This window comes from Xenopus laevis, chromosome 3L (assembly GCF_017654675.1).
Source record: "Xenopus laevis strain J_2021 chromosome 3L, Xenopus_laevis_v10.1, whole genome shotgun sequence".
NCBI lineage: Eukaryota > Metazoa > Chordata > Amphibia > Anura > Pipidae > Xenopus > Xenopus laevis.
Window position 1 is genome coordinate 128,303,468 of NC_054375.1, and position 14,987 is coordinate 128,318,454.

Sequence of the window (14,987 nt, forward strand, 5' to 3'; positions counted from 1 at the left end):
GGCCCGGGGTTTCAGGTCAAAACAATCACTTGGGGTGCCTAACATTTGGGCATTTTGCTTCTGGTTATGAACAATGGCAGCCAACTACCTGCAAACATTGCTGGTGACAGGGAGCTGCCATTCCATTCATCTTTTCCCAAGTGGAGAAACCATCTGGTTTGTCCGGAGTCTAAAGTTGTTTTTTTGTTTTGTTTTTTGTCTTTTTTTATTGGCAGCCAAAGAAGCTGACAAATACTGGAAGAGCTTTTGTTTGTGAGTTCATAACCGTCTGCGTGAAGTCAATTGTGCAACCTTGCTATCTGTATCTGAGGACTACAATAGATTTCTTATAGCCCAAGACTGACATTGCCTAACTCAACCAATTCCCACTTCCCATAATCCGCTATATGAAATGCGGTGCCTGAAGCTCATTTAGCACAGAAATTCTGCAGTGACGTTTTTGGTGAAGTGTTTTATGCTACATCTACTGCTGCCATCATACAGTATGTCCATAGATTAATTTGTGGTCTTTTACCAGGATGAGAGTGGTGTCTTGACCACCTGATAATGTCGGCAGTATGAAAATTCTTATACAGATATTGAATTTGTTTTAGATGGGATTTATTGAGGCAAAGGGGCAAAATAAAAGAGAAGGAGTTGCACCGCGCAGGGTTGCACATGCATTTAGATTTTTTTTTTTCTAATTTCACAGGATAGATTCTTTTCTTTCCCCATGAGAGAACAAAATGAACCTTTGGAGAAAAAAATGAATGTTATCCAGGGAAGACTTTTGGGAGGTGGCATCAGAAATCTGCATGTCTTTTTTTTTTTTAAATGAACACATGATGACAAAACCTTTATTACTGATGGTGTTGTTAAAGGTGAAGTGAAGGGTTTATCACTGGAGGCCCGTGACCGGAATGTTGCTTTCTAGAATAGTACGTACACTACATAGACTTCCTGTGTGGTTGGATCATTGTGCCATATGTTTGGATCTGCTCAGTTCTGTCCACCATCTATGTGAATGAATCAGACAAACATTTGGTAACCTGGCCTGAGTCCCCTCATTTGTTTTAAATTAAAGGGATACTGTCATGGGAAAAAAAAATTTTTCAAAATGAATCAGTTAATAGTGCTTCTCGGCAGAATTCGGCACTGAAATCCATTTCTCAAAAGAGCAAACAGATTTTTTTTTATTCAATTTTGAAATCTGACATGGGGCTAGACATATTGTCAATTTCCCAGCTGCCCCAAGTCATGTGACTTGTGCTCTGATAAACTTCAATCACTCTTTACTGCTGTACTGCAAGTTGGAGTGATATCACCCCCTCCTTTTCCCCCCCAGCAGCCAAACAAAAGAACAATGGGAAGGTAACCAGATAGCAGCTCCCTAACACAAGATAACAGCTGCCTGGCAGATCTAAGAACAACACTCAATAGTAAAAACCCATGTCTCACTGAGACTCCTTCAGTTACATTGAGAAGGATAAACAGCAGCCTGCCAGAAAGCATTTCTCTCCTAAAGTGCAGGCACAAGTCACATGACCAGGGGCAGCTGGGAAATTGACAATATGTCTAGCCCCATGTCAGATTTCAAAATTGAATATACAAAAAATCTGTTTGCTCTTTTGAGAAATGGATTTCAGTGCAGAATTCTGCTGGAGTAGCACTATTAACTGATGCGTTTTGAAAAAAACATGTTTTCCGATGACAGGATCCCTTTAACTATACTACAAAGACTTTCTTTTGCCACGGTTTTTTTTCATATTTTATAGAATAAATGGTGATTGAGGAAGCAGTGGTTTTGGCAATTCCTTTTGTTGCAAAATTAAGATGAAAGCTAAGGATTTCTATTCCGCTATACTAGGGTTGCTAGGTCAAGCAGGACAGAAATACCAATACAGGATGACGACTTCGGTTAAATGTAATTACAGACTCATTGCTTATAAATGTAATTTCATATTCTGGAATGAGGTGTATTAACCATAATCTCCACGTTGTCATTTAATCCTACAGTGCCTGTCTCAAATGTAATGAAATTTAGGATTCAAATGTAAAATATCAATCTGTATAATAAATAGGTCTTTAGGTTCCATTTACATTCTGAATCAATTCCTGAGCCCAAAGCCCCAATGTTCCTTGGAAGCCATGGATATTAAACATAATAATCAAAGTCCTGGGTCTGGAATGTAAGTGATATGGATAGTGGTTCCAGCCTTTGCATTCCAGAATATATTTCAGAAAACACCATCAGGGCCTGTAACAAAAAACATGGCAACTGAACCCTCCCAAATTAAATGATCCTGGTTGTACTGCTCAAGTGTGGACTGTCGAGTGAGCTTGAAAATTGCATCTTAAATTACCGTATAGGAGCATTTATCTATGTGGCATTTTCTTTTATTGCCTAACCGTTATTGAAGCTTGATAACTAGTAGCTTTGACTGGTTCCATCATGTTTAATAACTGTTGATTTGGCAAAAGTTTCAACAATGTCACTTGGGACTTCAGAGGAATAAATGGTTTCTTTGCCATTGTCAGAATTTGCCCCTATTTTATAGGGTTTGAGACCTTTGCTATTGATTTTAAGATGAACAATTATTTGCAAGAGGTCAAATAAATGTGTTGCGAATCTTCTCTAATAAACATGTTTCTGCTCCCATTTAGGGCATCACAAATCCCTTTGCTGACTATCTTTTATGGTCTGTAAAAGATATGTTTTTTTTTTTTTAAAAAATGTTTAAAGCACTTGCAGTTGTTTATAGCACCATGTCCTCTTGGGCGCTTTCTTCTCCTGGAATTCTTCAGCCTATTGTGTGTGGCCAAATTATACAGTGTTGTACTGGATTCAGTGGGTTAGTCATGTTTAAGACTATTGTAACTTTACTACTTAAGTTTTTATTTTTTCTTCTCCAGTGCTTTTTGATTTAGGGTTGACGTAGAAGATTTTGACATTTTTAGGGAGAAATATATTGATCAAAACAACCTCAATAATTGTGGGCTCTCTTCCAGTGAACAGGTTTAGGAGGTGACGTGAGCCCCATCTTTGAAGGAATAAATAAGTAATTATTGTTTTGTCCATGTTGTCCAGCAGTGGTTTCAGCTATGACTTCCAGCAAACACCGACCGAAGAGGAGGAGGTCAAAATATGGTCGTAAATGAGCAGGTATGCCTGAGATCTATGCGTTTGGCATGAGGAAGACAAGTTATTGTGGTGGTTACTACTAAATAATTTGGTCCAATGAGCTGAATTGGGCTATACTTACAGGTGCATGGATGGGACGGTCTGTCTCACCATGTTGGCCTGGAATCAATGGGTCAGGCCCAATACAGGGACAGATTTGCAGATACCACCAGATATAATAAGACCATGTGACATCTGTCACAGTTGATCTGTTTTATAAATTCCACTGTACTTTGAAAAACTGAGCAAAATGCAATCTCTATAGATTTCCAGCCATGTCAGAGAGCTTTTCTGCTTTGTTACTAGGTACTAAGCTTGTCCTTCTTTTGTAGGTCACTGGATTAATATCCGAAGTTTTTACCTGTTCACCCTAAACATAAACCACCAGCCAGCATGTTTGCTGACAGTACGAGAAAGGTGAGTCCAGTGCATTAAAGTCTTCAGGGGAAATGCAGTGAACGTACCTGTATGAGAGTTCCAGATGACCTGTCGCTGTACATGGGTGTCCTGTTTGGATAGTTATGTGCAGCAGTTGTGGGTCTGGTTTTGCCACTTTTAAGTGCCTAGAAAAAAGAGGAATCAGATACTTGTGCTAGTTTATGCATTTTGTACACCTGTTTATACATGGCTCTTTCATTTTATCATTGGCTTGTGTAGTTTAGGCTTTCTTTAGCAGTGTAGCCAGCAGGCTTGGAAATGATTGCATAGTTGAGCTTCGGGAAAGATAAATATATGGTGCTCCTATACTAGTCGTTAAAGTGAACAAAAGGGCAGTCGGCCATGAAATAATAGCTACAATTAGTCTCCTTGGCTACCAGATAGCCCTTTGTTTATGTATTTGCACAGCACCCTGCAGAAGTGAAGTCCACTAGAAAAGGGGAACAAGGAAATATCTGCCCAAATACTTGTTGATTCCATCACAATCCTATCAACCAGCATATGACCCAACACTCTGACCTCACCAATGGGACTGATTCGGAAAGTAAAGTGTTAGCGACACCTTCCTCCAGTTCTTTAGTACAAGCCATTTGTCTGGCCTCTAGTCCTCCTATTGGGTCACAATTGCATTTACAGCAAGTTGCAGCCCCTATCTCTCCCTGCCTTGGTAGTTTTGTGCCCACAAAGGTCAATGAATTGGCAATTCAAACTTTTTTTTAACTGAATTGTCAGACTATATTGTTCCATGTATCGTAGAACCCATAATTAACGTTTTTCAGGGGGCTAGAAAAAAAAATTGTGTAAAATGTAAAATCAGGAAAATGTTTTATAAATAATAAGATATATAGGTTGGACCACAAAAAAAAAACAATGTAAAATGAGGAAAAACTTTAAAATCAGGTGAAGTAATATTGATTCCTGTATCACAGAGGAAAAAAAACTCTAATTAGAATCTATATTTAAATACATGGAAACTATGACACAAAGGACTTGAGAAGTCAGTGGGCCTCAAATATATATTCTGGGGATCCTATCAGGCCCGGATTTGTGGCGAGGCCACAAAGGGCCGGGCCTAGGGTGGCGAAGTTTTAGGGACGGCGTGCCGCCCAGCTGCAGTAGGAAGTCGGCGTTCCTGTGCTTGCGCGCGGATCGCGGCACTAGGATCGCAAGGCCTCAGGGCGCTGCCCCTGGATCCCATAACTGTGCAAATAGAATTGTCTGCCATTGCTGCCTCCCTCAGAACCTACTTATCACAATTAGCGTGTGTTTTACGGTAATAAAGTGTGTGTGTGGGAGTTAAAGGAACAGTAACACCAGAAAATGTAAGTGTTTTAAAGGATCAGTAACATAAAAAAAATGTTTTTACAGAACGAAAAAAAACCCACCAAGACGCATTTAACTTTAAATTCGCAAAGTCTTTTTCAAGAAATAACTTACTGATACTCCGCTTGCGCTGCTCTTCAGAAAAGGCAACAGGGTGACGATCCATTGTGTGCCGATTGATTTCTCCTCCCTGCTTTCCTTATAGAAGAAATCGAGCGCCGCACGATGGATAGTCACCCTGTCGCCTTTTCTGAAGAGGAGCGCAAGCGGAGTATTGGTAAGTTATTTCTTAATAAAGACTTTGCGAATTTAAAGTTAAATGTGTCTTGTTTTTTTTTTTGTTATGTAAAAACTTATTTTTAAAAAAAAAATAATTTATGTTACTGGTCCTTAAAAGTAATGCAAATATCATGTAGTGTTGCCCTGCACTGGTAAAACTGATCTGCTTGCTTCAGAAACACTACTATAATTCAATTAAGCTGCTGTGTAGCAATGGCGGAAATTGAAAAAAGTCTATATGGCACAGGTTAAATAGTGGATAACAGATAACACCATTATGTCCTACAGAGCTTATCTGCTGTGTAACCGGAGCTTTTTCTCCTTTGAATGGCTGCCCCCATTGCTACACAGCAGCTTATTTATATAAACAATAGTAGTGTTTCTGAAGCAAGCACAGCAGTTTTACCAGTGCAGGGCAACACTGCATTATATTTTTATTAGAATTCTGGGGGATCCTGGAGTCGTGGAGGAACATCATCACATCTACCCAACTCACATCGGCTAAATGGCAAGTCAGATGCTATAAAGAGGTAAAACTCAAGCGGCGAGTCCTGACATGACAATTTGACATTTCTATTTTATAACACAATAGAAGACATTAAAAAGGGAAAAGAAGTCCATAATACCGTTAATAGAATCTGCTGTGAGCTTCTAAATATTACAAATACCAGTAAAAGAAGTTATAAATTAAAAGATAGTGGCCTTTAAAGGGGAAGTAAGGCACTCGTGATGTGTGTGACAAAGCAATATTTTAAAGGGGTTGTTCACCTTACAACACTTTTTTCCCATTATTTTATTCTCATACTTCACCAGGAATAGACTTTCTGTTTTCTATCTGTGACCATTATTATAATATTGAAATGTAAAGTTACATTTTTACCTTCTTGTATCTTTCTGAAGCTGCTCTGGGTCACCGACCCTGTAACTATTGTAAATTGATAACATTTAAGATGGCCATACATACGGAGATCCGCTCGTTTAGCGAGGTCGCCAAACGAGCGGATCTCTCCCTGATATGCTGACCTGATCGTGGGCCTAGGGTCCAAAGATTGCATCACATTGAGCAGAATACGGGAGGTCAGGTCGAGGACCGTATCATGGAACAGGTGCAATCCGACGGGATTTTTAAACCTGCCTATATATATAATTTTTTTTTTTTTCTGAACAATCTAAAAACAATTAAACTGAACAATGTTTTTGGAAGCATGACATATGTCCCACTGCTTGGCCAACATCGCAAGCTATCTTCAACTTTGGTCCCATTTAGACAGTTTCAATTTGTGCTTCTGGCAAATAGATGTGGGCGTTGGACATGTAATTGTGTAGAAACAGAGAGGAGCAATTAAAATGGTCACGTTATAAGCAGCAGTGTAACATGTGGATGTAACTAGGATCTTGAATGACATTCCATATTTGATATAAATAAAGACACAAGGGTTGTTAATGTAGACCATGGACATGAGAGCAAAAGCTCACCCTTAGTGCTCACTTATAGAGAACTTTCATTGTGGGGGCTCCTGCCCTCTGTGTCAGATCTAAAATCCAGCAAAAGGTGTAGAACACGGCATCAATGCTAGGAATTCCTGTCCTATCCTGTTGGATTGTGCGGATTTTTGCACATTAAATAAACACACTTTTAATAATTATATTGGATGACCTGGTGGTATGACCTGGTGTCTTGTTTCTCTTGTCATTGGTGTAAATACCTTATATTAGCTTGTAACATCTACAGGGCAGGTTTTTAGGGTTTTGGTTTTTTTTGTAGCTATTGTATGTTTTGAAAATATTTCACTTGTGCTTAAAAGGAAGCACAGCAGTTCTGTCATGCTTTGTGGCTGAGATTGTAGCTCTATTTCTAACAGCAGTCTGACCACACTGCACAGAGATTCTACCTGAAACCTGTTTCCTTCATGTTATATCACTGAATGGGGCTGAACTTATATGGCTATGGCAAGGGGATGATTGCATCCATATAAAAACTCGCTACTCACAGTGGGTTGAAACACCATTCCCAGATTTCAGGGCTTTCTGGATAACAGGTTTCCGGATAATGGCTATCCTTTTTAAGAGTCTGACCGGGGTCCATGGAAGTTACTGAGAGGTGATAAAGATCTGAGAGTTCCCTTAGTGATGTTATCATCTGGACTGAGCTATAAAACACTTAATGTCTGTTGTGATCAAGCCTCTTGCAATTTGTTGTTTTTATCCATGCGCAGTGCTTTGATGTTTTGAGGCAACACGACTGTGAACAGAAAAGGGAAGGATGGTAATTAAACACAGATTATCTGCTTTAGATCTTATCATTCATTATATGATGTGCATCTGCATAGATAAGGATACAATGGCCTCGGGATTCAGTCCCTGCTGCTACTGTAACCTGAATGGCCAATGTCAATTTAAAGGGACAACTTTGTAAAAGTCACACTGGGATATTTTGCAGTGTTTTTCACTGGGAAATTTGGCAAAGACAAAACATACAGACACGGTCAGATTCGGGGAGATTTTTGGGACCCGTACCCGACCCGTACCTGCAATCCGCAACCCGTACCCGCAAACCGCATTTTTACCCGCTACCCGACCCACAAGTACCTTATCCGCGACCCGCTGACGATCAAGAATCAGGAAGTGCTGTCATTGTAAACCAGAAGTGACATTATCGTAAACGTGGCCAGAAAAAAAGGAGTAAATATAGCTATTAAGAAGACCCACGGCCCGACCTGCAGACCCGCGTCTATACCCGCACCCGGAACTTCAACCCACAGGGTACCGCAGCGGGTACCCGACCCGCTGCAGGACTCTTATCAGGCAGGCCTGCTAGAGTACCAAAGGATCTCCTGGTGGGCCCCAGCCAATGACAATTTCCTTCAAATGTTTATTTCCGCCATAATTTAATATATATTTCACATTTTTGTGTTTTTTCCACCTAACTGTTGAGTGGTCCCTTGATATCAGGTTCTCTGGCAGGCCCAGAGGTTGGAACTGGGAGGTGCGGAGACCCTCTATTTCCAGCCCTGCTTTTAGTTCTTAGTTTTTGATTGGGAAGGGGAAAGAGGTGGTTGAAAAAAGAGGCAGCGAGCAGGTGAGTTGAGTGTTGCCAGTCAACCGTTAGGGGAGTGGGAGGAGGGTTGCCAAGCAGCAAGGGGTAGAGAGAGGCTGAGAGAAGAGTTTCTGAGCAGGTATTATGGGTGGGTCGCCCTTATGCTTTTTCCCCACTCTGGTGGTTCCTTTGGAGGACCAGACCACTGCATCTAACAACTGCTTATAAAAGTATAAAGCAACATGTGCATGCCAAATGTAATTAAAAATCAGTGAAGTGAATGATGGTTGCAGTCTATTGGAATAGGGCATACTTGCCTCCCCTAAATTAGCAGTTAGAAGTCCCTGTCCTTAAGGATCACATAGCTTCTGTGAGATGGAGGAGGCTGTGACATTCACAGATGTTTCTGTAAAATCTCGCTTTTGCAGTATTGTTGGCAAGTTTTATTAATAGGCACATTACATCCGTATGCAACATGAGACTAAAAAAAGCCTGTGTATAAAAATATCTTCTGTGTTTTATTGGATAATAATCTTCTAGAATAAAACGGGATGTTGTTGTCACGGCAAGAGAACTGGCATATCTTAGCATCCTCCTCCTAGCTTTTATATCAGAGAGGACAATCAACTGAGAGGACAGGCAACACAGAAGAGGTGTAAATATGGAAAATACTTCCTCTTAAATGCCTGTGCATTAAATACATCAATATGGAGGAGTTAGTTGACTGATTGTCATTATCATCAACAGCACAGATGTGTCTTCATGTTGCACAGAGGCTGCCATCTGTGTTGTTAGGAGAAACCTGAACAAGTCCAGCTGTGCTGCCTGTACTATCACGACTGAACATTAAGACGACTTAATCTCTTGTTTGTGACAGTCAGAAGTGAGCAAAGTTCCATACTACGGACACATGTACTTGCTGCACAAACCAAGTGCAAATAGTAAAGGCAGCAAAGTTGTGGTTCAGTTCTTGGCCTACACGTTGGTGATTGCAAAAGTGACCTATGGTACATCTGGACAAGATATTTAAAGAACAAACTTTTGTCAAGTCTATCATTTTCCCAGTCCTAACGTATGGTAGCAAAGAACCCTGGACCATTCATGATTTCAATTGTGATGCTGGAGGAAACCTAAGAATCCCATGGACTGCACAAAGCACAAATCCGTTACTATCTGATGAGATCTAGACTGTTCTCTGGAAGGTTAAATGCTAAAGCGGATAAATTAATGTAATTGTAAGACATTAGGGCTTCATTACTCTGCTCAAGACTAAATGGTTGTTAAAGGCAAAGTCACATCAGTTTCTGTCAGAAATGCGAGGTCTCGGATTTGAACTTGGTTACTGAAAGATGTACCTGAAGTGCTAATGTCTGAAGGATCGGAAATAGTTGGACTTGGCTGGAGAAGATCAACTCTGGGCTAAAATAAAAAAGTTTAGAAGCCTCCTTCAGTGACCGATCAGACTTCTGATCATAAAGGAAAAGTAGTGAGTCACTAACACAAAGTCGAAGGCATAAAAATCACTTGTAGGGCTACATCCAGCCAAGGAAGCCTCCAACTGGCCAGCACTGGTGTAGATACGATTAGTAATGTGAACTGCAGTCATAAGCAGTAAAAATTAGGTTGCTTCCTAGATATCATATTCAAGTCTGGGATGCTCAAGGAACAAAGTTGAGAGTAATGTTCTGTGGGCTGGGGCAGGTAAATAGGTTCTGTACTTGGTCCTCTATTGTTGTTCTTGTACACTCTCTCTTTAGGAGACCTTATAATCTTCATTTGGCCTTAAATATCCCCTTTATGCCAATTACATTCAGATATATTTAGACACTGCCTTACTAACCTCTGACGTTCAAACCCAGATAGCAGACTGCCTAATAGCTATCTCTTCCTGGATGAACCAACGCCACCTCAAGTTCAACTTGGCCAAGATTGAGCTCATGGTCTTTCCACCCAAACCTAGCCCTTCTCTTCCTTTCACCATTACTATTAATGGCATGACTATAAACCCGTTTAACTTCGCACGCTGCTTAGGGGTCACCTTTGACCAGTCCCTCTCCTTCTCTAATCATATTAATAATACGTTTCTTCCTCCGCAATATAGCCAAGATACGCCCGTTTCTTTCCCAAACTACAGCCAGAACACTAATCCATGCCTTTTTCTTATCCTGTTTAGACTGTTGCAATCTCCTCCTAACTGGTCTTCCTGACTCCCATCTCTCTCCCCTCCAATCTTTCCCCTCCCTCTGCTACCAGGATCCTTCTGCTCTTTCCTAAAAGAGAACCTGCTCAACCCCAAATAAAATTCTTCTCTTGTCTCACTATACGTTCCTGGTCGTCTTCTCCGCTCTTCTCAGAGCCTCCTTCTCTTCACACCATCCACATCCACTGCCATCCCTCATCTCAAACCCTTCTATCTTGCTTCTCCTTCCCTCTGGAATTCCATCCCTGAATTCCTCCGTAAGGAATCCTCTCTTAATCTCTTCAAGAAAAAACTTAAGAGCCTACCCTTTGGACCACTAGAACATTAGCCTAGTCCTGTCCGTACTGACTATGCCTTACCTTGTGCACTTTTACATTTCCAATTTGTGCCTGTATGTTAGCCTCCCATCCACTTGACTGTAAGCTCTACGGGGCAGGGACCTCCTTCCCACTATGTCTCTTACCACACAGCACTTAAGCTCTTTGTCCTATGATTCTGTATATATTTATTATTATTTATTATTTGATTTGTCCCCCCCATGTATACTTTTATATATATATTGTACTTTTATGCACTTTACAGCGCTTTACGAATAAAGTTATACATACATACTGTATATACAAATAGAGCTGTTGCTTTCAAGGCTTATAGTTCTTTCATTTATAGTGGTTATAAATTCAATGCTGTATATCACTTTACTTTGCCTCATCTAAGCCACCTTATCCCATTCAAGTGCTGTTCCTATTATGAGGAAACAATGCGGGGAGGTGGTAAAGCCATCCTTCACTTCTGAGCATTTCTGAGCTAATCACCACTCTTGCTGTTTCTGCATATGCACCATGCCCCACATTTCTCATAGATTATTAAGGAGTGAAATATGGAGACTTTTGAATGTTGCCGTTTTCCAACTGATGGCAGTGATGGGCAAAATGTCTTGTCCCACATTACACATAGGGAGGAATTCACAAAAGTGTCGATAAAAACACAGTTCTTAAAGTGTCCGTCGCCAAACTGTAAAAAGTGCTACAAACTCACAGGTATAAATATGGATTTGTCTGAATTGGGCTGTGAAACTCTCGTTTATGCGCCAAAAATGTTTTCTCTTTACAGACTTAAAGGAACAGTAACATCAAAAAATGAAATAGTTTTAAAGTAATAAAAATATAAAGCAGTGTTGCCCTGCACTGGTAAAACTGCTGTGTTTGCTTCAGAAACACTACTATTGTTTTTATATATATATATATATATATATATATATATATATATATATATATATATATATATATATATATATATAAGCTGCTGTGTAGCAATGGGAGCAGCGTTTCACAGGAGAAAAGGCTCAAGTTACACAGCAGATAAGCTCTGTAGAACATAATGGTGTTATCTGTTATCCACTATTTAACCTGTGCCATATAGACTTTTTTCAATTTCCACCATTGCTACTCAGCAGCTTAATTGAATTATAGTAGTGTTTCTGAAGCAAACATCAGTTTTACCAGTGCAGGACAACACTACATGATATATTCATTACTTTAAAACACTTACATTTTTTGGTGTTTTTAGCCAAAATAATCCATCAACATTTTCTCCAACATTTTTGTTATGGGGGATACATTTTCGCGGGAAAAATGTTTGTATAAATGTTGTGGGTATGACGAATTCTCAAAAAGGTCGTACATACGATACAAAAAGAACCAACCCTAATTTTTAACAACATTTTTGGAAAATTATTGGTAGAGCTGGAAAACTGATGGTCTGAGAATAAGTTGGAACATTTTACCAACAATTTTGTGAATTACCCCATCGTGTTTTCTCTGCCAATGGAATAATGCCTATCTGCCCCATTCTGGACCTTGGTCAGCGGCCACACCATTCATATAGGACAGATTTCAGTTTGGAAATGATCAGGCCACAAATCCGCCCATGTGAGATGGAAAGGCAGAAGATGTACTCGCTAGTTCTTACTGAACAGTGGGTGGATAGGCGTGTTCTCACTTTATTTGCCCAAATAAAATGTAAAATCCATGAAAATACCAGCAGTGGTGCTTTTCAGCCTGAAAATGGTCTCCCGGCACATTCATGTGTCTTTCATTCAAGTCTGTGTGAGACGCAGCCATCTGAAAAGAGCCACGTGTGATATCAGTCTGTATTGTTACATCAACCACCAGCATCCCAAGCAGCAATGTAGTAAATGTTAATGAGCCTTTCGGATAAAGAGTATTTGATGCTGCTTTGACCTATGGGACGCTGGTTCAACAATGTCTGCCATAAAGCAAGACAGGGCTTTGTTGTGTGCCAGAAAGGAAATAACAATGGTCACATGAGTACAGGAATTGGATCCTCTTCATCATGCAAAGCTGAAAGTCATAGTAACTGTTTCTGCAGTGAAGTAAAAGTTTTCATTCTATATTTCTTAATCTGTTTACTGCAGCAGAAAATACTTCCCTTTAATACTTTTTGTGGGGAGGAGCTGCATGATGTCTATGAAAGCCTTGTTGGCTTCCATGGAATGGCCCTTGCCTAGTAGATTTCTGTGCTCCATCAACTGTTACCCAGATTGCTCCAAACCAACTGATCTGTCTCCCCTGACCTCTGCACCCAGCTGACAAGCTTTATCTTGCATGTAATTAAGTGCTATTCATTCTTTGTCAGAACCCTCACACCTCCCCCAGCAGTAGGGTGGCCTACTAATCCTAAATGAGTTTCTCAGTATAGACTTATCCATGTGCATAATGGTTTTAATAACTGATCTGTTTCTTGAGTTCTTTAGGCCAACGGTAGAGGGATGTTTTGACAACCACTGTTGCCCAGTAGAAAACGACTTGCCTTTCACAGGTGCATAAACACTGGCTTGAACAGTGACCCCCCCGGGCCCCTAGATCAGCAATCACATACCCAGCCTGCAGCCCCCTTCCCTGCTACACATGCGCATGCACACCCCACAAATCACTTTACAGGGAGACTCCGTAGTTACACTGAGGACAGGAGATTTGAAAACTGGTGCATCCCCCTATTAATGCAGCAAGCGAGCGGCATGTCACCCCTAAAACTTTGCCTCCTTAGTTAGGCCTTCCCCTCCCCCCAAATCAGGGCTTGCCCATAGCTGTTTTCCGCAGAGGACCTGGTGCCCCCTGGCACATGGAGTTATTAGCAACAATACTAATTAGATATTAGAAAAAAATAGATAGAAGGTGGATTACCAAGACAGTAAATTAAAATGTGCAATTTATTCGTCATACAAAATCTCAAACACTGGCCGGCCAGGAAACACAATGAATAAATTAAGAATAAATATGCATAAAAACAGTTATATATGCATATTTATTGTTAATGTATTCATTGTGTTACATGGCTGGCCAGTATTTTAGAGATTTTGTATGACTAATAAATTTCACATTTTAATAATCCAGGGCATGTGGGACAGGTGCCCTCTAGCTTTTGAGAGTCGGGTGATACAGTTATAAGGGCTGGACATAGTTTTGTATATGTCCATGTAGGGTTGGCACCCGGCTGGTGTTTTATCGGCCTAGCCGGTGAAACCCTACTTCATGTAAATAAACCATTTCTATAATAATATACTTTTCTAGTAGTATGTGCCATTGGGTAATCATACATAGAAAACTGCCGTTTTAAAAAATAAGGGCCGCCCCCTGGAATTGCACGATTCACAGTGCACACAAACTTACCATACATGTTAGGTCACATGAGCCAATTAACAGACAGTTGTGTCTTTTGCTTCCACACTTCTTCCTGTTACAGTTAGAGTTGTAGTATTTCTCGTCAGGTGATCTCTAAGGCAGCACACAGACCATCACAAAATGGGGGTTCAAGGCAAGAGATGTAAAAGGGCAATATTTACTTAAATATATAGACCAGTTTGTTAAGATTCTTTAATATGCCACTTAATTTGATATAAACTATCTGTTGCTCAAGTATTCATTTTGGGGGGTACAGTTTTCTTTTAATATCAACCCACCTATATTACTACTTACAGTTGCCAGACACACATCAACTTAGATTGGTCTCCATTCTGCGCACTTAGATTATTGCACCCTCGTTCTAAATGGCCTTCCAACCACCTATCCCCTCAACATTCTCTCCTATATTCTGCTGTCAAAATGCTCTCTCTTATTTATGGGTGCTGCTCAAAACTATATCCGTAACACTTATACCTCTAAACTTATTATGCTTGTCTGTAATATAACTGTATTGAGTGACTGGCTATAGCTATGTACAGGTCTAGACTGAGAATTAAAATAGGCCCTGGCATTTCAGGTACATAGAGGCCCAATCAGCCCACTAAATACTGGCTGGGGTGCCGGTCCCACAGGTATCGGGCCAGCCCACTCATCACTACTTCTTATGTCTTTCTGAAGCAGCTCTGGGAGATAGGCACTGACTCTGTAAATCTAAATTGATTCATGTAGTTGATACATTTCTTATCTTTGTCCCTGCTGAGCAGAATCCCTGAATTCAATTAGACTTGATACAATTTGCTATATTAGTTGATACCTTTCTCAGCAGCATCTGTCAAATATTAAACTATT

The 14,987-nt window shown here is 40.3% G+C and overlaps 1 protein-coding gene across 1 annotated transcript in view; it reads left to right on the forward strand.

Annotated features, from left to right (window-relative positions):
* Positions 1-1,681: 1,681 nt before the first annotated feature.
* Positions 1,682-14,987, forward strand: part of tet3.L (tet methylcytosine dioxygenase 3 L homeolog) — a 79,269-nt gene continuing 65,963 nt past the window's right edge. The window contains exons 1-2 of the mRNA XM_018253379.2: positions 1,682-3,142; positions 3,493-3,577. The gene's annotated coding sequence lies outside the window, so the exon portion shown is untranslated. The remainder of the gene's footprint in view (positions 3,143-3,492; positions 3,578-14,987) is intronic.